Source organism: Phocoena phocoena, chromosome 3, assembly GCF_963924675.1.
Source record: "Phocoena phocoena chromosome 3, mPhoPho1.1, whole genome shotgun sequence".
NCBI classification, from domain to species: domain Eukaryota; kingdom Metazoa; phylum Chordata; class Mammalia; order Artiodactyla; family Phocoenidae; genus Phocoena; species Phocoena phocoena.
In genome coordinates, this window is record NC_089221.1 from 126,483,011 (window position 1) to 126,506,667 (window position 23,657).

At 42.4% G+C, this 23,657-nt stretch overlaps 1 protein-coding gene across 1 annotated transcript in view; it reads left to right on the forward strand.

Moving 5' to 3' along the window:
• The first annotated feature begins 4,922 nt into the window (after positions 1-4,922).
• ARHGEF37 (Rho guanine nucleotide exchange factor 37) overlaps positions 4,923-23,657 on the forward strand; it is a 55,435-nt gene continuing 36,700 nt past the window's right edge. The window contains exon 1 of the mRNA XM_065874984.1: positions 4,923-5,034. The gene's annotated coding sequence lies outside the window, so the exon portion shown is untranslated. The remainder of the gene's footprint in view (positions 5,035-23,657) is intronic.

Below are 23,657 nucleotides of genomic sequence, written 5' to 3' on the forward strand. Positions count from 1 at the left end.
GACTTAGTAGAATTTTTAAAAAATGGTGATGGGAATCTTTGGAGAAAGCAACCATATGAGAGAAAATATGGAGTAGTAGTAGTTGGTTATGCACTTATCACCTATGAGCCGTGTACTCTTGGACAGGTTACTTCATCTCTCTGAGCTTCAGTTTCCTCATCTGTAAAATGCAAATAATATCTATAATATGGGATGACTATCACGATTAGAAATAATCCATGAAAAATTTCTGGCATGTATTAGGTACTCAGTAAGTAGCACCTATTTTTAGTATTACTGTAGAAATTAGAGTGGTAAATTTCATAGAATTAAATTAAAAAATAGATATGATCCCAAGACTGAGACTCTAAAAGAGGTAGGCAGTCTTCTTAGAAATTTATCAGAAAAATAAATTGGATTTATTATGCTCATGGCACTGTCCCCACTGTGCTGCTAAGTACACTTTTGACACAGTTTACCCCTTTGCAACCTTTCTTTGCTCAACTCTGCAATTATAAGTGATTCCAATAAGAAATAAAAGGAGAGGCTTGGGAAGAAAATATTGTTACTGTAAAGAAGTTCTCTGACTAGCTAAAATTTTAACAAGTTGAGTAATAAGTATGACAGCCACCTCTTCTGGTTTTGAGAGTTCAGCTCAGGTGCTGTATTAAGCATTTTACACAGATTATACTCTTTAATTCTTTCAGGGTTTTTTTTTTTTTTTTTTGGTATTTTTTTTGGTTTTGTTTCTGTTTTTGCGGTACGCGGGCCTCTCACCGCTGTGGCCTCTCCCGTTGCGGAGCACAGGCTCCGGACGCGCAGGCCCAGCGGCCATGGCCCACGGGCCCAGCCATTCCGCAGCACGTGGGATCCTCCCAGACCGGGGCACGAACCCGCGTCCCGTGCATCGGCAGGCGGACTCTCAATCACTGCGCCACCAGGGAAGCCCTAATGCTTTCAGTTTTGGCCTATAGATTATTAGAAGACTTTATAGTGGACATTTGTCATATTCCTGGCTGCCCAGCCTCCAAATTGCCTTTATAAGTTTGGGGAACAGGCCACGGTGTGAAGCTGGCCCCTACATCTCACTCATGGAAGCCCAAAGGCCCTGGCATCAGTCTTTGCTGATTGTTGACTGCTTGGGACCCAAGCATGACTGATTAGCCCATCCCTCCAGGATTGTGATTCTGGAAATAGGGGTCAGGAGAAGCAGGCAGGGCTTCCATGGTGGCGCAGTGGTTAAGAATCCGCCTGCCAATGCAGGGGACACGGGTTCGAGCCCTGGTCTGGGAAGATCCCACATGCCATGGAGCAACTAAGCCCACGCGCCACAACTACTGAGCCTGCGCTCCAGAGCCCACGAGCCACAACTACTGAGCCCACGTGCCACAACTACTGAAGCCTGGGCTCCTAGAGCCCGTGCTCTGCAACAAAAGTCGCTGCAATGAGAAGCCCGTGCACCGCAACGAAGAGTAGCCCCTGCTCACTGCCACTAGAGAAAGCCCGCACACAGCAACAAAGACAACGCAGCCAAAAATAAATAAAATAAATACATTAAAAAAAAAAAAGAAGCAAGTATTGTGTAAAATCTACTCTGGAAGTGGTGGTATTCAGTATCTGGTGGCAGTGATGGCAGCTGGGTCAGCTATGGCACCCAATCCCCAGGGCATTGCCAGTGTCCAGCAGCAGCATCCTTCCTATGGCGTGGTTTCCTCTGTGGGTCTGGCCACCCAGCCTACGTTGGTGCTTCCTGTATTCTTAGCCTGGTTTTCTAGTCTGCATTGATTCTTTGAGCTCCCTGATACTCTTTGAATAAATTCCTTTTCTGCTTCAGTTAACTAAAATCAGATTTTTTTGTGTACAACCAAAAGACTGGCTAGTACATAGTCTTTAGGTAATGCTCAACCCAAAAGAGTCTGATGTTGCAGCTTTTAGTACAGATCTCTGGATAAAGTCATGGTCAAATGTGCAACTGGTCTGGGAGTTCTGTCTAGGTTTCCTTTAAGCCCATGCATCTCAGGGAAAATATCTGCTGCCCCACCCTAAATGAACTATTCTCTATCTTCCACAACTTCTTAATTCACACTCATTCACTTACCCAGTCAATAATCACTTATTAAGCACCTACTATATACAGGGCAATATGCCAGGCACTGAGAGGAGTCCAAAGATGAATAAGCTGTAGTCTTGACAGTATACTTTGAAATTTTGAACGAGGTAAATATATTTTCTTAAAAAATAAATTAAGGACTTCCCTGGTGGTCCAGTTGTTAAGACTCTGCACTTCCAATGAAGGGGGCACGGGTTTGATCCCTGGCTGGGGAAGATCCCACATGCTGCGCGGTGAGGCCAAAATAATTTAAAAATTTTAAAAATTAAAAAATTGATCACTCTGTTGAGGGTAGAAGTGAAGGGGAACTCTTTTTATCTTTGAGTTAGTATCACTGGGGACAAGGTGATATCCATTTCTTTCTAAATGTTCTAGAAATCAATCCCAAAAGGCAATTGGATTCCTTTGTTAGAGGTTTCCAGTCAAAACAAACAAGTAGCTCTCCAGAGCTCTGAGAAAAGAATGCCTCTTTTGAAGCTGACAACTAGATTTCTGCTTATCAAAATATTTGTGACTAGGATGAAAGATGGGGAATTAGTGCCAGTGCATTAGAAATTTAACTCAAGATAACCCATAGTCCTAAAATAGAATCAAAGAAACATCAGTTTCAAATAAAAATATCATCTAGCTTTTCTCCTTTTCCTTAACTTATGAAATAAATTGTACTCCAGGGAAGCAGGGACTCCACTTCCTCCTGAACCCCTATATTATAGTAATTTGCCCAGGAGGTTTGACACTTCTATCTGAAAACACAGAATATTCAACACAAGCAAGGAAGAAGGGCACACACATATTAGAAATGGAAAGTAAAGAGGTAAAGCAGATGATTCCAGACACCTGGGACAAGTGGTCTCTCTCTCTCTCTCTCTCTCTCTCTCTCTCTCTCTCTCTCTCACTCACACACACACACACACACACACAAAAGGAGCATAAAGTGAGGTGCTGAGCACTCACAAGACCCACACCCACAAACAGGAAGTCTGATCTAGAAGTCAGACTTGTTTTGGGGGTCAGGTCTTCATTACCTGGGTGACTTTGGACAAGTCACTTAACCACTCTAGGACTCAAATTCTCTTCAGAATTCCTTCAGAATTAGAAGGAAATTTAGAGATCACCTAAACTTTAACTTTTGCATGACTCTTCTTTGAAGCATCCCCAATAACCAATAAGCCTCTCTAGTTGAATGCTGACTTTTTTTTTTTTTAATTAATTTATTTAGTTTTGGCTGCATTGGGTTTTCATTGCTGTGCACTGGCTTTTCTCTAGTTGCGGCGAGCTGGGGCTACTCTTCATTGCAGTTCGCGGGCTTCTCATTGCGGTGGCTTCTCTTGTTGTGGAGCATGGGCTCTAGGCACGCAGGCTCAGTAGTCGTGGCGCACGGGCTTAGTTGCTCCACGGCATGTGGGATCTTCCCAGACCAGGGCTCGAACCCATGTCCCCTGCATTGGCAGGTAGATTCTTAACCACTGAGCCATCAGGGAAGCCCTGAATGCTGACTTTTAGTGACAGGATGCTCACTCTCTCCAGGCAACTGATGTCATTTTTGAAATGCTCTGATTGTTAGATAAGTTCTTCCTTACATATTTGCAATTTGTCTCCCTATAGCTTTCCCCATGCTAGTGACCTCTAAGTTCATGTATGTGAAGTCTGATCCACGAACAGCTCTTTAAGAAAGCTTTCAACTTCCTTTGCTTTTCTCCTCTACAGACTAAAGCCACCCCCTCCTCTTCTACTGTTCTCATCCATCACATTCAAGATACAACACCATGCTGGTCTTCATATTTTTATGCATGTAGAGTAGTGCTTAAGCACCCTGAGGCCTCAGACAGTCTGAATTTGAGTACTGGTCCTGTCACTGAGTAGCTGTGTGCCAGTGTGCAAGTTACTTTCATTTCTCTAGCCTCAGTTTTTCTCTCTAAAATGAGGATGATAATAGGTATACCTATCATTAGAGAAGTTATGAATCTGATTGATGAGGAAACACAAATAAAATGTTTAGTACAGTACCTGGCACTGAGTAAGCAATATTACTAGTGCTATCACTAATAATAGTAATAACGTTCACATAATTAGAGTAAGAATGAATATTAGAATCGGAGGATTTAGAAAAGTTAATCTAGTCCATTTATCACTCCATAAACAAGATTTGGTTGCCCTGATATGAAACTTTCTATACTTTTCGTAATGATCACTTTCAAGTGTGTGTTCATTATCAGACACGCCCCAAGCGGGCAGGGACCTTGTCTGTTATGTTGACTGCTGAATACTTGGTGCCTGGAACAGAGTCCCACTCACTACTCTGAGTCATAGAAAAGGCAGCTGGGGTGCAGGGAGACTGGCAGATTTATCTAAGATTGCGCAGAGGGCTCCCAAGAGAGCTAGGATAGGAACCCAGAAATCCTGGGCAGCCGGCACTCAGAATTAAAATCAAGGTCCAGCCCTAAAGTTTGGTGATTCGGGAAGGAGCACAGATAATCAGGGATCCTGGGGTCAACATTCCCACCGGATGGCCTAAATGCCGGTCCCTGTTTTGGTGCTGAGTAGCCCGAGGGAGGAGTAGGTGCCTAAATGAGAAGTCGCGTGTGGGTGGGTCACCGGGCGCAGCATTGACACCCACTTGCAAGGCTTCGCGCTGGCTGCGGGCCAGCGCACAGCAGTTGCAGTCGCCGGGCCACCCCGTCTGGGACCCACTGCAGGGAGCGTCCAGTGGAAAACAACCTGCCTCCAGTTGGACAATTAACAAAGGCGAGAGCCGGGGCCGCGCCCTCTCGGCGCACGCACATACGCAGCGTGGGCAGAGCCGCGCCCGCCCGCGCCCTCCCTAGGAACAGCGCGCGCAGGCCACAGCGCGGCGTGGGGCCGGGAGACCGGCGCCTTTCCTTCCCTGGCTGCGCAATCGCCGGGGCGGTCGAGCTCCTTCCGGCAGCTGGCACCCTGCGCGAGCGGTGAGTCTGCCCGGGTGATTGGGCCAGGGAGGGTCGCGGGAAAACAGCTGGTGATCAGATCCGGAAAGGGAGGTTGGGGGAGCGCTGGAGCGACGACGCCGGTCCGGGTTGCTCGGTAGCTAGCTTTGTGTCTTGAGTCTAATGGGAATGCAAGCAACCTGATCCAGCTGACGCAAGCGGGTCAGTTTACAGGTGGAAAACTGAGGCCCAGAGAGGTAAGCTGGCCTGTCATTGTTTATCCCTCTGCTTCAGTGTAGCATTGGGGGCGACTTTTTAATGACTCCATATACGTTAAAACAATGGAATAATACAAACAATGGTTAAAAAAAAATTCTTGACAAGGAAAGTATAATTATAAATAGGGAGTCAAGGCCAGGGGAAAAGAGAAAGGAAATCTGTGGTCCATAGGTGAGCTGCCTGGGCCAACAGCCCTCAGAGAAGTAGTGCCAAGACTGGGACTGGAAGCCAGAACTTCCGACCCCTGCCGCACTGCTCCCTGGACAGCGAGTGCCAGGAACTTAGAGAATCGGGAAGCTGACAGCCTGCCTAGGTGCTGGCTCTTAACCTTCTTGGGATCACTGACTCCTTAAAAGTCTGGGTCCCCTCCCCAGGGTTCACACATAATCTTGCACACTGTTTCAGATTTGACAGCAGGATGAAGCATTCCTGCTGTAAGAAATGACTGAAGGCTGGCACTCAGGCTGTGCTGTGTCAGAGCAGTTTATTTGCTCCTGTAAAGGGAGGCAGGTGAAGGAGTGAGTTCCTGCTCTGAGTTCAGACAGCTTCCGACGCCCCTAGCTGCCTGATTTTGGACACATTGTTTAACCTCTCCAAGGCCCAGTTTTTTTTGTAAACTTGAGGTAAGATTGCTTCGTCTTTCATGTTGTTGTCGGACTACAGATGAACTTTGAGCCCAGTGCCCTGCTCGTAGTAGGTGCTCAATAAAAGGGCTGGCGCACACAACCCAGTGAGTCAAAGCCATGCCAGTTAAGAAAGAGTGATGACCTGCGGGAAGTTGGGCTGTATCCGACATAAAAGAAAAAAAAAATTTTTAATTTAAAACATGCAAATATAAAGTCAGCCCTGTTATGACTTATAAGTGGCTGCACATACCTTGGTGATAGTAACCTAAATAAGAGTGCACCTATTTAGAATAATGCCCAACACTCAATATTTGACCCTAGGTCAAATGCTGAAAGTAGAAACTACCAGACATTCTAACAAGGACAGATTATTGGGCCTCACATGCCCCTTTTGAATGGAGCCAGCATCTGTATAGTTGTAAATGAGAGGAAAGAGAAGGACATACATGGGAACCTGGGCACCTCCCTAATCTTGCCCACAGATGGAGGCTCAGCTGAGTTTCTGCCAGGGTACAGGAGTTACTTGGCAGTTGGCTCATATCCCTCTTGGATCAGCAGCTTGCTGTGGTAAACAGTGCCTTGGTTGATTCTGTTCTAGAACAAATAAATGGCTTTTTATTTAACTGATTAGGGAGGGGGGTTGTTTTGGGTGCTGTAACTGAAGCAAAATGGCATTTGTTGAGCTTGATTGTCCAAAGCCTGTTGCTTATTGACAGGCTTAAGCTCTTTAAAATCGATGGATCCAAAATTATGAGGAGAGGGCCTGGGCAGCCCTACTTATCTATAAAAGGAACTGCCCTTACCAAATACTGTGTTGTCTCCTTTCCCTATCATTTTAGGCCTTGCCAATAGAGACAGGGAAATATGGCTTAGGGCAAATAGCCGTTATTTAATTTGGGTTAAGACACACACTACCTGTCTGGTGGTTACATTCCTCTCTGTGTATTTATAAGGGGCAGTTTTTCCTCAGAGAGAAAGAAAGAGAGAATGTATATGTGTATGTCTGGAACGTCTTTTGCCCTCTGTCTTCTCAACCTCAAACAGTCATTTCTCAACCCAGAGAAGTCCTTTTTCTGCAAGCTTGGTGATTTTGGCACATTCTTTTCCTTGCTAGCCTGTTGCCTAATTTTTTTTCACAGTAGCTCTCTTAGAAAGTTTTTTTTTTTTTTTTTGCAGTACGCGGGCCTCTCACCGTTGTGGCCTCTCCTGTTGCGGAGCACAGGCTCCTGATGTGCAGGCTCAGCGGCCATGGCTCACGGGCTCAGCCGCTCCGCGGCATGTGGGATCTTCCTGGACCGGGCACAAACCCGCGTCCCCTGCATCGGCAGGCGGACCCCCAACCACTGTGCCACCAGGGAAGCCCAGAAAGTTTTTTTTGATTTGATCTTTAGGTTCCAAACTCTTGGTGTTCCATGGGACAACATAGAGCACACACAGTCATTCTCTTAGACAAAGGCTCTTACTTATTTGAAGGCAGTCCGTGTACCCCTTCCGTGCGTTTGCCTCTCCAGACTCACTGTCTTCATTCCTTCAACTATTCCTTAGGAGGACAATAGTAAGAGCAGACTTTCTTAAGAAATCTACAGATCGCTTGTGTCAGAATTACCTAGGGGCTTGTCAAAATGCCCCATCTGTGACCTACTGAATCAGAATCTTCCAAGAGTGGGGGCAAGAATTTGCATGCCTAATAAGTGCTCCTGGTGGTTCTTGTGCACCTCTGGTTGCCTATGTGTGTGTTGGGGGTAGGAGACTATTAATTATTTATACATTTCTGTATTGTTTGTCTAGTTATGTAATAAGTGAGAGCCTCTTTTGTAATTTTTTTTTTTTGGCTGTGCCACATGACATGTAGAATCTTATTTCCCCAACCAGGGATTGAACCCACGCCCCTTGCAGTGGAAGGGCAGAGTCTTAACCACTGGACTGCGAGGGAAGTCCTCTTTTGTAATTTAAGCAAACAAACAAAAAACCCATGATGTCCAAAGAGAATATATTGGTGGCAAATAAACACTTGAAAAGATGTTCAAGATCATTAATCATTGGGGAAATGCACATTAAAACCACAAACAGATAAAACTTCATACAAAGACTGGCTACATCAAGTGTTGACCAGGTTGCTGGAACTCATACACTGTTGGTGGGAAAGTAAAATGGTACAACCACTTTTTAAAAGTATGACATTTTCTTTTAAAAGTATATACCTATCTGTGATCTAAACATTGCATTCCTAAAAAAAAAAAAGAAGTGAAAAATAAGCATTGCATTCCTAGGTCCAGCTTTATTGTAATTGAGAAACAGGAAGCAACCAATTTTTTATCCAGTGCATAGATAAACTGTGGTATATTTATATAATATAATACTACACAGCAATAAAAAGTAACGAACTATTGATACGTGCTACAACATGGATGAATGACAAAATAATTTTGTTGAAAGGAAGAAGCCAGACAAAAAAGTGTACATACTACATCATTACAATTATATAAAATTCAAGGGGAGTTTCTGTCTCTTAGCTGACCTCAAACTTTGTTGTGGCTTCCAAGAGTTGTGTGTCTAACTCCACTTGTAACAGTGTCATTGGCAATTTGATCACTATTCTGCCAGTGTTCATCTGTGCCATTCATTCATTAATTCAATTAATTGAGCATCTACTATGTGCTAGATCTAGAGTAGGCACTAGGTAATGCGTTGATGAATATAAGAAACATGGTCTTTGCCCTTGTGGAGCTTCTGCTCTATTGAATGAACCAGTAAAACAAATTGAATAGGAAACATAATTATTGGGGGAAAGGAGTGGTTCTTTGGAAGGGGGATGACTTTCAGGGAAGACTTGTCTGGGTTTCGACAGAGGAGTAAAGCAGTCAATTTTATGTTTTTGAATGACCACTCGACTCTGGTGCTGTGTATGCATCCAGTCAGGAGGCTGTTGTGCTGATTCAGGAGAAAAATGGTGGAGGTTTAGGCTCAGGTGGTCTTAGAGGTGGGAAGCACCAAAAGAACTAATGGCTATCCTTAATGAAACAGGGCAGATCCCAGAGGTTGACACTGACCAACGCTCTTTGAATTTGGTATTTTATCAGTTTTTAGTCCATATTATTGTCCTATTGCTTCCCCATTGCCACACCTTATTCCATTACCTCATCTTATTCCTTATTCCTAAGGATGTCACGAGAGACCAGCAGTACCTTCCTAGTCCAGTTACACTAGCCTGTGATATTTCTTTGATCTACTGATCTAGTCAGCTTTCATTAAGGGAATGAGGATAGTCTGGCATGACCTGTTTGTCTTTTTTCTGTTAACCTATGCTGGCTCTCAGTGATGTCTGTTTCATAGACAGATGGTCTTTCCAAGGGCTGATAGACCATCTGTTTTAATCAAGTGGCAGAAACCCAACTCAGAGTGGTTTAGGCCAAAGTGGAGTGGGGAATGAAAATGTGTTAGCTCACATTAAAAAATAAAAATCCGAAGGGAATCAGTCTCCATCATGGTTGGATTAAGTAATGCCATCAGGGCTTAGTCTCATGGTCTCTCCATCTCTCAGCTCCACTTCTTTGTTATTAGCTGCATTGTCAGTTAGGCTCTGCTGTGTAGTTCGTATTACTTATTATTATCATCATGATTAACTGTTCTCACCATCTGCTTGAATATGATCAGCCAAGTGTCCTTAGACAACTTCATCCCTCTGATCCACGGTCATGCTACTCTTTCCAGTTTAACAGTAATAGTAACAAAAACAACAGCTACCATTATTGAAAGCTCACCACGTAGCAGACACTCTGCTATACACTTTACATGGATTATCATATGAAATCTTATAACAACCCTATAAGGAAGGTTATATAATTATCCCAGGAAAGCCAGCTGATTGATCGCAGAATCAGAATTTGAAATCAGGTTTTCTGGCTCCAGGGTCTAGGCTCCTAACCTTCATAGTGACCCCTGCAGTCACTCTTTAGGGCTAAGAAGAGGAAAGCAAAGCCATCAAATAGAGTGCCTATTTTTTACTTTATCTGAACATGAATGTTAAAATTTAGTTGGCAGTCATAGTAGGGGCAGAGCTGTGGAGGTTATTCTTACAATTTTGTTAATCCCAGACGCTTCTGTGTTTTAGAGTTCTGGAAGCTCTTTGTACAGGACCCACCACTCTGACTCTTGTATGTATCTTTATAAATGAGGCTCGTTAGCCAGGATCCCTGTGTGGCCATTCTCATTTCCATAGGTATTTCCTCCCTTTATTCTTCAACAGGGTCTTTTGTTAGCATGATGTTTAACTTCATCTTCAACAGTCTTCCCATGAACCCTAATCCCTAGAGGTTTTGCTTCCTTTTTTTTTCCCTTAAATGTTTAAATTGACCTCCCTCTGTAACCTGGGGTGGGAGCCTGATGGATGTTCATCTTTTCTTGCCATGACATTTTGCCTTCTGAAAGAACTTTTAAGATGATGGTTTCACTTTCCTCTGGGATCTGCTTACTTCCATTTCTTTCTTTCTTTCTTTCTTTTCTTTCGTTGTGTTGGGTCTTAGTTGCGGCAGGCGGGCTCCTTTGTTGTGGCTCAAGTGCTCCTTAGTTTCAGCACTCAGGCTCTTTAGTTGTGGCATGCAAACTCTTAGTTGCAGCATGCATGTGGGATCTAGTTCCCTGACCATGGATGGAACCTGGGCCCCCTGCATTGGGAGCACAGAGTGTTAACCACTGAGCCACCAGGGAAGTTCCTGTCTCCATTCACTTCTTTTTTTTAAAGAGTAACCACCTCTTTTTTTTTGTTTGTTTTTTGTTTTTTGTTTTTTGCAGTACACGGGCCTCTCACTGTTGTGGCCTCTCCCGTTGTGGAGCACAGGCTTCGGACGCGCAGGCTCAGCAGCCATGGCTCACGGGCCCAGCCGCTCCGTAGCATGTGGGATCTTCCCAGACAGGGACACAAACCCGTGTCCCCTGCATCGGCAGGCGGACTCTCAACCACTGCGCCACCAGGGAAGCCCTAACCACCTCTTTTTTTAATATAAATGTATTTATTTATTTTTGGCATTGGGTCCTCATTGCTGCATGCGAGCTTTCTATAGTTGCGGTGAGCGGGGGCTACTCTTTGTTGCTGTGCATGGGCTTCTCATTGCGGTGGCTTCTTTTGGTGTGGACCACGTGCTCTAGGCATGCGGGCTTCAGTAGTTGTGGCATGCAGGCTCAGTAGTTGTGGCCTATGGGCTCTAGAGCACAGGCTTAGCAGTTGCGCACGGGCTCAGTTGCTCCACGGCATGTAGGATCTTCCTGAACCAGGGATCAAACCCGTGTCCCTGCATTGGCAGGCGGATTCTCAACCACTGTACCACCAGGGAAGCCCTCCATTCACTTCTGATTGGTCAGAATTAGGTTCACAGTATCATTTTCCTTGTTACTTCTGTCTTAAAAGGGGTGAAATCATCAGGATGTCCATAACATTTACTTAGTCCCTCTGCAAAACTTGGAGCAAATAACCAGATATTTTAAATGCCCTATCCTTACTGGGTATATACTCAGTGAAAACCATAATTCAAAAAGACACATGCACCCCAATGTTCATTGCAGCACTATGTTTTCAAAATTTTATTTATTTTTGGCTGCATTGGGTCTTCGTTGCTGCGTGCGGGCTTTCTCTAGTTGTGGTGAGCGGGGGCTACTCTTCGTTGCAGTGCATGGGCTTCTCATTGCGGTGGCTTCTCTTGTTGCAGAGCACGGGCTCTAAGTACACAGGCTCAGTAGTTGTGGCTTGCAGGCTCTAGAGCACAGGCTCAGTAGTTGTGGTGCATGGGCTTAGGTGCTCTGCAGCATGTGGCATCTTCCTGGACAGGGCTCGAACCAGTCTCCCCTACATTGGCAGGCGGATTCTTAACCACTGCACCACCAGGGAAACCCTCATTGCAGCTCTATTTATAATAGCCAGGTCATGGAAGCAACCTAAATGCGCATCAACAGATGAATGGATAAAGAAGATGTGGTGCATATATACAATGGAATATTACTCAGCCATAGAAAAGGAGTGAAATTGGGTCATTTGTAGAGACGTGGACATGGATGGACCTAGAGACTGTCATAAAGAGTGAAGTAAGTCAGAAAGAGAAAAACAAATATCATATATTAGCGCATATACATGGAATCTAGAAAAATGGTATAGATGAACCAGTTTGTAAGGCAGAAATAAAGACACAGATGTAGAGAACAAACATATGGACAGCAAAGGGGAAAGTGGTGGGATGAATTGGGAGATAGGGATTGACATATATACACTAATATATATAAAGTAGATAACTAATAAGAACCTGCTGTATAAAAAAAATAAAATTACAAAAATGAAAGAACCCTAGAGCCATTTCCAAAATTAAATAAAACAAAACAACAAGAAACAAAAATTAAATGCCCTATCTTTATTGTAGCGCCCTTTTTTTCCCGCCTTTAACTTTGTATCCTCACAGTCCAGAAAAATGCTTGGCATGGAATAGCTACTCCAAATATTTGTTGAATAAATGTGTGAATGCCCAAATTATTCTGTGCGAGTGTGGACAGAGGAGGAGAGAGGAGAAGAGAATTAACTGTTTTATCCTATCCTATCCTAGAGTCAGAAGCAGTCACTGCATAACATTCAAGAAACATTTTTTTTTTTTAGTACCCACTATGTGCTAGACTGATTTTAGTTCTTAATTGCTTATCACAGGGCATCAAAGAGATCTCAGGACCGAGCATGGACTGGACTATATTGAAAGACATATTTTCCCAAATATATTCTCCAAGACAAACCTCCTTATCAGACCACACCAGGAAATGGAACAAAGGCACCCAGCCTGTTCTCCCAGGCTTTTAAGCTGCATTTGTCCTGAGAGTGTTGCAAAGATAGTGGATAACTTAAGCTATCTAATATTTCGTTTGTTTTTAACTTTTTACTTTGAAATAAGTATAGGTCAGCATGAAGTTCCAAGGATAGTACAGAGAGGTTATGTGTATCTTCACCAGGTTCCTCCAGTGGTTACGTCTTATCTCAATAGCAGGAAAACCAGGAAATTGGCATTGATATAATCATGTGTTTGATTGTTAGATGTTGTTTTATCACGTGTGTAGATTTCTGTAACCACCATTTCAATTAAGATGCAGATCTATTCTATCACCATGAAGTTCTCCCTGTGCTGTTCCTTTATTGCCACACCCAGGTGCCCACCACCCTCATCCCTAACCAAGTGACCACTAATCTGTTCTCTGTCTCTATAATTTTAGATGTTTTATAAATGATCACACAGTAAGCTTTTCAGGTTGTTCTGTTTTCAGGCAGCACAACTGGATGGTTCTTGAGAGTATCAGTAGTTCATCCCTTTTTATTTCTGAGTATTCTGTGACCTTAGATATACAACTTTTTTTTTTTTTAGCCATCCACCTATTAAATTCACTTAATAAAACAACATTTTGGTTGTTTTCAGTTTTTAGCTATTACAAATAAAGTTTTGACGAACATTCGTAGACAGGTTTTTGTATAGGCGTAAGTTTTCTTCCTCTGGAATAGATGCCCTGGGGTGTGATTGCTGGTAAGTGTATGTTTAGTTTTTAAAGAAACTGACAAACTATTTTCTAAAGTAACTGTACCATTTTACATTCCCATCAGCAATGTATGAGAGATCCAGTTTCTCTGCATCCTTGCCAACATTTCGTATTATATAATATTTTTGGGGGTAACAGCTTTATTGAGATATAATTCACATAATATAATTCACCCTTTTTTTTTGGCCATGCCGCATAGCATGCAGGATCTTAGTTCCTGACCAGGGATTGAACCTGCGCCCCCTGCAGTGGAAGCGCAGAATCTTAACCACTGGACTGCCAGGGAAGTCCCTAATTCACCCATTTAAAGTGTACAAGTCAATGGTTTTTAGTATGTTCACTGAGTTGTGCAACCATCACCACTAATAAGTTTAGAACGTTTCACCATCCCCAAAAGAAACCCAGCTACGGGCTTCCCTGGTGGCGCAGTGGTTGAGAGTCCGCCTGCCGATGCAGGAGACACGGGTTCGTGCCCCGGTCCGGGAAGATCCCACATGCCGCGGAGCGGCTGGGCCCGTGAGCCATGGCCGCTGAGGCTGCGCGTCCGGAGCCTGCGTGTCCGGAGCCTGTGCTCCGCAACGGGAGAGGCCACAACAGTGAGAGGCCCGCGTACCTCAAAAAAAAAAAAACCCCCCAAAAAAAAGAAACCCAGCTACCACACTTCCAAATCATTATCCCTTCAGCCCTGGAAACTACTAACCCACTTTCTGTTTCTGTAGATTTGCCTATTCTGGACATTTCCTATAAATAGAATCATCAAGTATGTGGTCCTTTGTGGCTAACTTCTTTCATTTAGTGTAATGTTTTCAAGACCCATTTACGTTATAGCACACATTAGTAGCTCATTCCTTTTCATTGCCAAATAATATATTTTTAAAGAAATAAAAATGTGTCTTTCCATTACATGGGCTGTAAACTAAGAGAATAACAAAATGCTGCTACGGAGAAGTTCTGCCAGGCCTGCTTGGAGGTCTGGATTGCAGTTAACCTAAGTGCTATTTTAAATATTTAGCAGTTCTCTGTGAAGTATTATTTATGTTTTTTGTTTATTTAGCAACAGTTCTGAGTAGTGGAACCTGAGTAGCTCTCCTAAAATCCTATTGGGATCTTTCTAGAAAAGCAATGCACTGGGTGATGAATGTCAGTGATTCGGGCCACGGACAGGTCAGCAGGCCAAAGGCAGCATTCAGGAGCTGTACTAGAGCTGTGCATCAGATATGTTCCAGGATCTTTCTGGGCCTTCTGCCTTCTGAACAACCTTACTCTCACCAAGCACCTGTATATAAGCACTGATCCATGGGTCAGTGCTTATGACCCAGGACAGAAACTTCTGCTACTAATACATGAAAAGGACCATTTATATATGCAAATACATATTCGTATATGTATCAGCATTGTGAGACAGAGAGGAAGACATATGGATGGGTGCTCATCTTGTCTCCAAGAGCTTAGTGTCTAGTCTGGAAGGCATAGCCCTAAGTAACCTGAGTACAAGGCTGAATGGGATGCATGTCTCTTTAAATATTAGGAAATATTTTAACCATCCAGAAAAGAACAAAGAGCAAAACAACAAATGCCCATGTTCTTACTACCTAGCTTTGTTTAATTTGAACATTTTTGACATATTTGCTTCAGTTTTTTAAAAACCAAATAAAACATCTCTGATACTCAGCAATGAAAAGGAAGGACCTATTGATAACACACAACAGCTTACATGAATCTCCAAGGAATTACGCTGATTGAATAAAGTCAGTCCCAAAAGGTTATGTATTATATGATTCAAATATACGTACTGTGTGATTTACATACATTCTTTTTTTTTTTAAAGCTTTTATTTATTTAATTTATTTATTTATTTTGGCTGCGTCACGCGGCTTGTGGGATCTCAGTTCTCTGACCAGGGATTAAATCCTGGCCATGGGAGTGAAAGTGCCGAGTCCTAACCATTAGACCACCAGGGAACTACCTACATACATTCTTGAACTGACAAGAGTATAGAAATAGAGAACAGATTCTTATCTGTTCTCTATTAAAGATGGGGGTTAAAGATGGGATGGGGCTGGAGCCAAGTGGGTAAAAAGGCAACATGAAGGGTCCTTAAGATGGAACTGTTCTGCATCTTGACTGTATTGGTGTCAACAACTTGGCTGTGAGATTGTACTATAGTTTTGCCTAATGTTGTCACTGGGGAAGTTGGGTAAAGGATACACAGAACCTCTGTATTATTTCTTACAACTGCATGTGAATCTCTAATTATCTCAGAATTAAAAGGTTAACTTAAAAAGCCCCTCAGATACCATTAAGTCCCCTTTGATACTCTCCCCAATTCTATTCCTCTACCTCCCTTTCCAGAGGTTACTTTTATCCTGTGTGGATGGAAATAATCAATAAACAAAATATAATAGGAATAAAAAAGAGTTTTATTTGGGCTAAACTGAGGACTATAGCCTGGGAGACAGCCTCTCAGATAACTCTAAAGAGCTGCTCCAGAGAAGCATGGTTTTCAGCACAGTTTTACATTATTATGTCGGAACAAAGAACATCAAACAAGTCAGGAATATATTCCTTCAGGTTTCAAAAAACAGATCAGCACGTACACAGTGAGTCAGTATGACTTTGGCTCCTGGGAAAGGAGTCTTATCATCGAAGCAGCACCAGCATTGGTGGTCTAGGAAAGGAGGCATTTAATCTTTATTTTTAACATGGACATTCTTTACTTGTGATCATTGTGCCCTTTTCTTTAATAATTAAAGCAGATATGACAATGTATGTCAGATAGGCCACAAACAGGCTGTTTTAGTTAGCGGAAAATCAAGTTAAATCATGTATAAGCCAGAATGACTTCGCTATACCTCAATATGTGAAAATTTCTTTAATCACTGGGTTTTATTGCTAACCACTTCCATGAAAAATTTAATACCTGTGCTACATGTGTATGTGTCCCTAAACAATATCTAGCATTGTTTCACATATTTTAAACTTTTAAAAACTTTTAAATTTTATTATTATTTTTTTCTTTTCACATTTTAAACGTTCATACTCTGTGTATCCTTCTGGGACTTGTTTATATATTTTTTTTCCTGTGTACAGTGTTTGTGAGGATATCCATATTGATACATGAATCTATAGTTTATTTACTTTCAGTGTTGTTCAGAATTCCATTATATGGCTATACCACAAGTTATTTATCTACTTTCATTGGGGCTTTTAGTTTTTTTGTAATTTTTTGTTATTTCAGCAGTGCTGCAATGAGCATTCATGTCTACATTTCTTGTGTGTATGTGGAAAGTTTCTTGAAGTCGAGGTATACCTAGGAGTAGAACTCCTTGGCCTGACTGTGTGAATTTTCAACTTTTCTAAATATTGCCAAGTTGCTCTTTAGGATGGTTGCAACAATTCACATTATCGTACCAGTATATGAGATTTCCCATTCATCTGCAGTCCTACCAGCATTTTGTTTTATTTTCATATTTTGCTGATCTCTTGGGCATGGAATGGTATCTCATTGTGGTTTTGTTTTCTTTTGCTGCACCACACAGCTTGTGGAATCTTAGTTCCCTGACCAGGGATTGAACCTGGGCCCTCGGCAGTGAAAGCATGGAGTCTTAACCACTGGATTACCAGAGAATTCCCTTACTAGGGTTTTAATAATTCGCATTTGCCTAGTTAAGAGTGAATTGAACATCTTTTCATTTGCATATTAGCCATTTAAATTTCTTCTTTTGTGAATTAACTTTTCGTGCTGGTATTAGCCAGGATTTAGTTGGAGATAACACGAAACATTCTATTTTAACCAGAAAGGGATTTAAAAGAGGGTCTTGGGACTTCCCTGGTGGTTCAGTGGTTAAGAATCTGCCTGCCAATGCAGGGGACATGGGTTTGATCCCTGGTCTGGGAAGATCCCACATGCCGCAGAGCAACTCAGCCTGTGCGCCGCAACTACTGAGCCCATGCTATAGAGCCCACAAACCGCAACTGCTGAGCCCACGTGCTGCCACTACTGAAGCCCGCACACCTAGAGCCCGTGTTCCACAACAAGAGAGGCCACTGCAGTGAGAAACCCGTGCACCTCAACAAAGAGTAGCCCCTGCTTGCCACAACTAGAGAAAGCCCGTGCACAGCAACGAAGACCCAGTGCAGTCAAAAATAAATAAATAAAAATTTTAAAAATAAATAAATAAAAGAGGGTCTTAAGAGCTTACCAAGTTGGTGGAAGGCCTGGAGAAGCAGTCCACAGAATGGGCTTTAGGAATGAGTCCCAGGGACTTCCTTGGTGGTCCAGTGGTTAAGACTCTGCACTCCCAATACAGGGGGCATGGGTTCAATCCCTGGTTGGGGAACTAAGATCCCTCATGCTACATGGTGCGGACCCCCCCCCCAAAAAAAGTAATAATACAATAATACAGCTCGAAAGCTGCTCCAAAGAAGCCACTACCCTCTGTAACAATACAGAAACTGAAGAATTGGGAAGCTGCTGTCCCTACTGCTGGCTTCAAGATTCTATGACTTTAGCTACAATCTGTTGCCAGAACTATTGATTTCAGAACAATGCAGTACCTGCCCCATTAAATAGTTACTTCAAGCATCACTTCTCTTCCTACTTATGTAATTTCTAAATTCTGGCTCACATGAGATCATCTGATTGGTGGAATCTTACAATCTTAGCTGCAAGGGAGTCTGGAAAGCTGGGTTTTAGCTCTCCAGTTTCAGCATTACAGCAAGATCTCATAGGAGGAGGTTAAAATTGACACTAAATGAACTTAAACACTGTATTTGCAACCATATCCTTTGTCTAGTTTTCTTACAGATTGCCTTGTTTTAATGATTCATAGAAGTTCTTTATATAGTCTAGGTATTAAACTTTTTTTTTAACATCTTTATTGGGGTATAATTGCTTTACAATGGTGTGTTAGTTTCTGCTTTATAACAAAGTGAATCAGTTATACATATACATATGTTCCCATATGTCTTCCCTCTTGCATCTCCCTCACTCCCACTCTCCCTATCCCACCCCTCCAGGCTGTCACAAAGCACCGAGCTAATATCCCTGTGCCATGCGGCTGCTTCCCACTAGCTGTCTACCTTACTACATTTGTTAGTGTGTATATGTCCATGACTCTCTCTCGCCCTGTCAAAGCTCACCCTTCCCTCTCCCCATATCCTCAAGTCCGTTCTCCAGTAGGTCTGCGTCTTTATTCCTGTCTTACCCCTAGGTTCTTCATGACATTTTTTTTTCTTAAATTCCATATATATGTGTTAGCATACGGTATCTGTCTTTTTCTTTCTGACTTACTTCACTCTGTATGACAGACTCTAGGTCTATCCATCTCATTACAAATAGCTCAATTTCGTTTCTTTTTAAGGCTGAGTAATATTCTATTGTATATATGTGCCACATCTTCTTTATCCATTCATCCAATGATGGGCACTTAGATTGTTTCCATCTCCGGGCTATTGTAAATAGAGCTGCAATGAACATTTTGGTACATGACTCTTTTTGAATTTTGGTTTTCTCAGGGTATATGCCCAGTAGTGGGATTGCTGGGTCATATGGTAATTCTATTTTTATTTTTTTAAGGAACCTCCATACTGTTCTCCATAGTAGCTGAACCAATTCACATGGTATTAAACTTTTGTCGGTTGTATTCACTACAAATATCTTCTGATCTAAGGCCCCTCTTTTCCTTTTTATTTTAGAATTGTTTATGAACAGAACATTCAAATATTATTGTAGTCAGATTTATCAATTTTTTCTTTGGGGGTTTGTACATTTTATGTCTTGTTGAAAAAAATTCTTCTTATCTAGAGAGTTTAAAAATATTTTCCCATTTTCTTCTAAGAATTTAGAGCTTCACATTTAACATTTAGGTCTTTAATCCATCTGGAGTTTATTTGGTGTGTGCTGTGGGATTGCATTTCTTTATTTATTTTTTATAGGGGAGGCCAGTTATCTCATGGACCATCCTTTTCCCAGTGACTTATAATGACACTTACGTCATATATCAAGTTTCCATATTTACTGTGGTCTGCTTCTGGGCTCTCTAATCTGTTCTACTGAGCTGTTTGCCCCTGTGTCAATATAATACTTCAAAATTATTATGACTTTCAAATGTATCTAGATATCTGGTAGGACAGGCCCCCCCACCTTGTTCTTCAGAATTGCCTTAGTCATTCTGAGCCTTTTTGTCCATATATATTTTAGAATCATTGTATTATGTTCTACTAAAAAAAAAAAAACAAAAAAAAAAACCCCAAACCCCCAAACCCTATCGGGAGTTTTATTGAAATTGTATTGAATCAGTTTGGGTCAATTTTCATCTTTATGATATTAACTTTTCCTATCCATGAACATAGTGTATCTCTACTTGTAACTAGTTCTTTTTTGTGGTTTTGTTTTTGTTTTTATTTTTTCAGGCTGTGCCGTGTGGCTTGTGGGATCTTAGTTCCTGATCAGGGATCAGACCTGGGCTCCCTGCAGTGGAAGCTCAGAGTCCTAACCACTGGACTGCCAGGGAATTCCCAGCTAGTTCTTAAATATATTTAGATAAGTGTTTATAATTTTCTTCATAAAGATCTTGTACATCTTTTTTTTTTTTTTTGAATGCATAGCTTGTGAGACCTCAGTTCCCCAACTAGGGATTGAACTTGGGCCACGGCAGTGAAAGCCTGGAATCCTAACGACTAGGCCACCAGGGAACTCCCCATCTTTTGTTAAATTAAGATATTTAGGAAGGAATAAATATTATGTGTTATTATTAAATCCTTTTATTATTATGCTGCTATTTTTCCTTAAATTGCACTCTTAAAAATTGTTGTTGGTATACACAGGAATATGATTTATTTTTGAATATTGATCTCCAGCAAAATTGAGGAATTCTCACTTTTTCTTACATTTAGTTTTTAGTTCACTTCAAAGCTGTAATTTAAAGAGATGGATAGTTCTACATTTGTGATGAGAAAGAGAGACAGGTGATTCTGCAACATTTGTTATGAAAAGCAGCCTGTCCTCTTCTCTTTCCTGCTCCAGCCACTACCAGGCAATTCCTTCTGTTGTTTTCAGCTGATTGTTTTATAACACATATATACTGCTCTTTCTTGAGCTTTCGATTTAGACATTGTTCTTTAATTTCCACTATGGATGATGAGGCTTTATCTCATTTTTTCTCCCTCTCCATCCCCCTGTCCTCTTGGTACATAATATGAATTAGATCACTTGTATTATTACTTGTGTGGATTCTATTTATAACTGAATCGGGTAGTGACACATAATTTTATCTTTTCTGCACAATTTTTTTAATAAAAATTGTTATAACAATTGGTTTTTTGTTTGTTTGTTTGTTTTTTGCGGTATGCGGGCCTCTCACTGTTGTGGCCTCTCCCGTTGCGGAGCACAGGCTCTGGACGTGCAGGCTCAGCGGCCATGGCTCACGGGCCCAGCCGCTCCGCGGCATGTGGGATCTTCCCAGACCAGGGCACAAACTCGTGTGCTCTGCATCAGCAGGCGGACTCTCAACCACTGTGCCACCAGGGAAGCCCATAACAATTGTTTTTATTTATTGGTTTGTTTCTTAGTTGCATATGTCTTATCTGTGTAATTTTTTTTTTAATGTTTATTTATTTAGGCTGTGCCGGGTCTTAGTTGTGGCATGCAGGATCTTTAGTTGCAGCATGCAGGCTTCTTAGTTGCAGCATGCTGACTTCCTAGTTGCAGCATGCAGACTCTCAGTTACAGCATGTATGCGGGATCTAGTTCCCGACCAGGGATCGAACCCAGGCCCCCTGCCTTGGGAGTGCGGAGTCTTACCCACTGGGCCACCAGGGAAGTCCCCGTCTGTGTAATTATGCCTACATAAGGACCATATTCTCTACTGATTTAATAAATTTGTTCTCAAGACATTCTAATACTCTAGCACAGATTGTTTGCTGTCTGTCACCAACAGTCAAACTCAGAATTTCGTTTCACCTATCCTAGGGATTTCCTCAGCCTCTCTCACATATTAGATCACCAGTTCCCTGTATCTTGTATCGTGATTTCTTTCTTTATTTTGGTGGAACATAGTTTCCTGACAAGGAAACTATAAGGTAAATTCTCCAGGACTTCAAGGTTCTGAAATTTCCTTTCAGTGTGTTTAGATGTGATTTTTTTTTTTTAACTTATCCTGCTTAGGACTTGTACTTCCTAGACCTAAGAATTCATATCTTTTATAAATTCTGGACAATTATGAGTCTCATCTCTTCATATATTGCCTATTCTCACTCTGTTTATTCTTGTCTTCTGGAACACAGATTTGGTACATGATCTTCTTATTTCAATATCCAGATCCCTTAATTCTCTTTCATATTTTCCATGATTTTCTCTTTCTTTTTAGCAGTCTGGATAATTTCTTTGGATCTTTCTGACCCTTTACTATTTCTCTTTCCTGAGTGTTTAAACTGTCCATTTAGTTTTTAATGTCAAAGACTAAATTTTTAATTTCTGTAAGTTCTGCTTGGTGCGTTTCCTTTGTTTTGTTTTGTTTTTTTGCGGTACGCAGGCCTGTCACTGTTGTGGCCTCTCCCGTTGCGGAGCACAGGCTCCAGACGCACAGGCTCAGCGGCCATGGCTCACGGGCCCAGCCGCTCCGCGGCATGTGGCATTTTCCCGGACCGGGGCACAAACCCGTGTCCCCTGTGTTGGCAGGTGGACTCTCAACCACTGCACCACCAGGGAAGCCCTGCTTGGTGCTTTAAAAAATCATACCGGGGCTTCCCTGGTGGCGCAGTGGTTGAGAATCTGCCTGCCAATGCAGGGGACACAGGTTCGAGCCCTGGTCTGGGAAGATCCCACATGCCACGGAGCAGCTAGGCCCGTGAGCCACAACTACTGAGCCTGCGCGTCTGGAGCTTGTGCTCCACAAGAGAGGCCGCGACAGTGAGAGGCCCGCGCACCGCGATGAAGAGTGGCCCCTGCTTGCCACAACTAGAGAAAGCCCACACACAGAAACGAAGACCCAACACAGCCAAAATTTAATTAATTAATTAAAAAAAAAAAAAGAAGTAAAGCAAACCAAGTAAAATTCAAAAGATAAATCATACCGGTCTTTATTTTTTGTACATCTTTTCTTTTCCTACTTATTTTATAGTTTCTATTTGATAGTTTGATTATCTGATGTTCTTGGGTCTAATCCTGCTCTTTGTTGTCTCTGATGATGTGCACTTACACTGGAGTTCTTGTAATTTTGGATTTTAAGCTTATCTTCAGGACAGGGTTATCTCTTGGAGTACCATGTGGTCTAGGTTAAGGATGTGTCCTCCTGGAGACATTTTATTTTTTCTGTGGGTACTCATAGTAGCACTATTCCAGGACTTGTTTTTTTGTTTATTTATCAGCATTGAGCTCCTTGGACCACATGTGTAGTATACATCTGAACCTACAACCCAGTGAAAGCAGGCCTGTTGTTATGAATTTTCAGAAAGGACTTTTTCCTTTACTCAGGACCCAAGCCAAGATGCAGCAACATCTTTGTCATCTTCTGTGTGGGTAGGGAGACTTTTTTTTCTAATCCACCATTTCACTGGTGTGCTTGAGGGATCCCAGTTCTGGAGAGAAGCTTGCTTCCTGATTCTGCCTGGGCACTGATGCCCAAGTCTCTGGATCACAGAGCTGGGCAGTGCCCTCTTCCCTGCCCATCCTGTCCACTTTGGCTAGAGCTGCATCAGCTTAGCTGCTCCTGATCTGGTTTTCAGCTCCCTGTTTGGGGATCCCTGCTGATTTCCTTTACTTTCTTTCTTTTTTTTTTTTTTTAATTTATTTATTTTTGGCTGCTTTGGGTCTTCGTTGCTGCGTGCAGGCTTTCTCTAGTTGCGGCGAGCGGGGGCTACTCTTCGTTGCAGTGCACAGGCTTCTCATTGTGGTGGCTTCTCTTGTTGCGGAGCACAGGCTCTAGGTGCGCAGGCTTCAGTAGTTGTGGCTCATGTGCTCTAGAGCACAGACTCAGTAGTTGTGACGCACGGGCTTAGTTGCTCCGCGGCACGTGGGATCTTCCCGGACCAGGGCTTGAACCCACGTCCCCTGCATTGGCAGGCGGGTTCTTAACCACTGTGCCACCAGGGAAGTCCCTCCTTTACTTTCTTGCAAGCCTTGCCATGCAGTGAAAAGGAAGTTTGTTATAGCTGATCTAGCATTTCTAGGTGTTCTGTAGTAGGGAGATTTTTTTTGTCCACAGT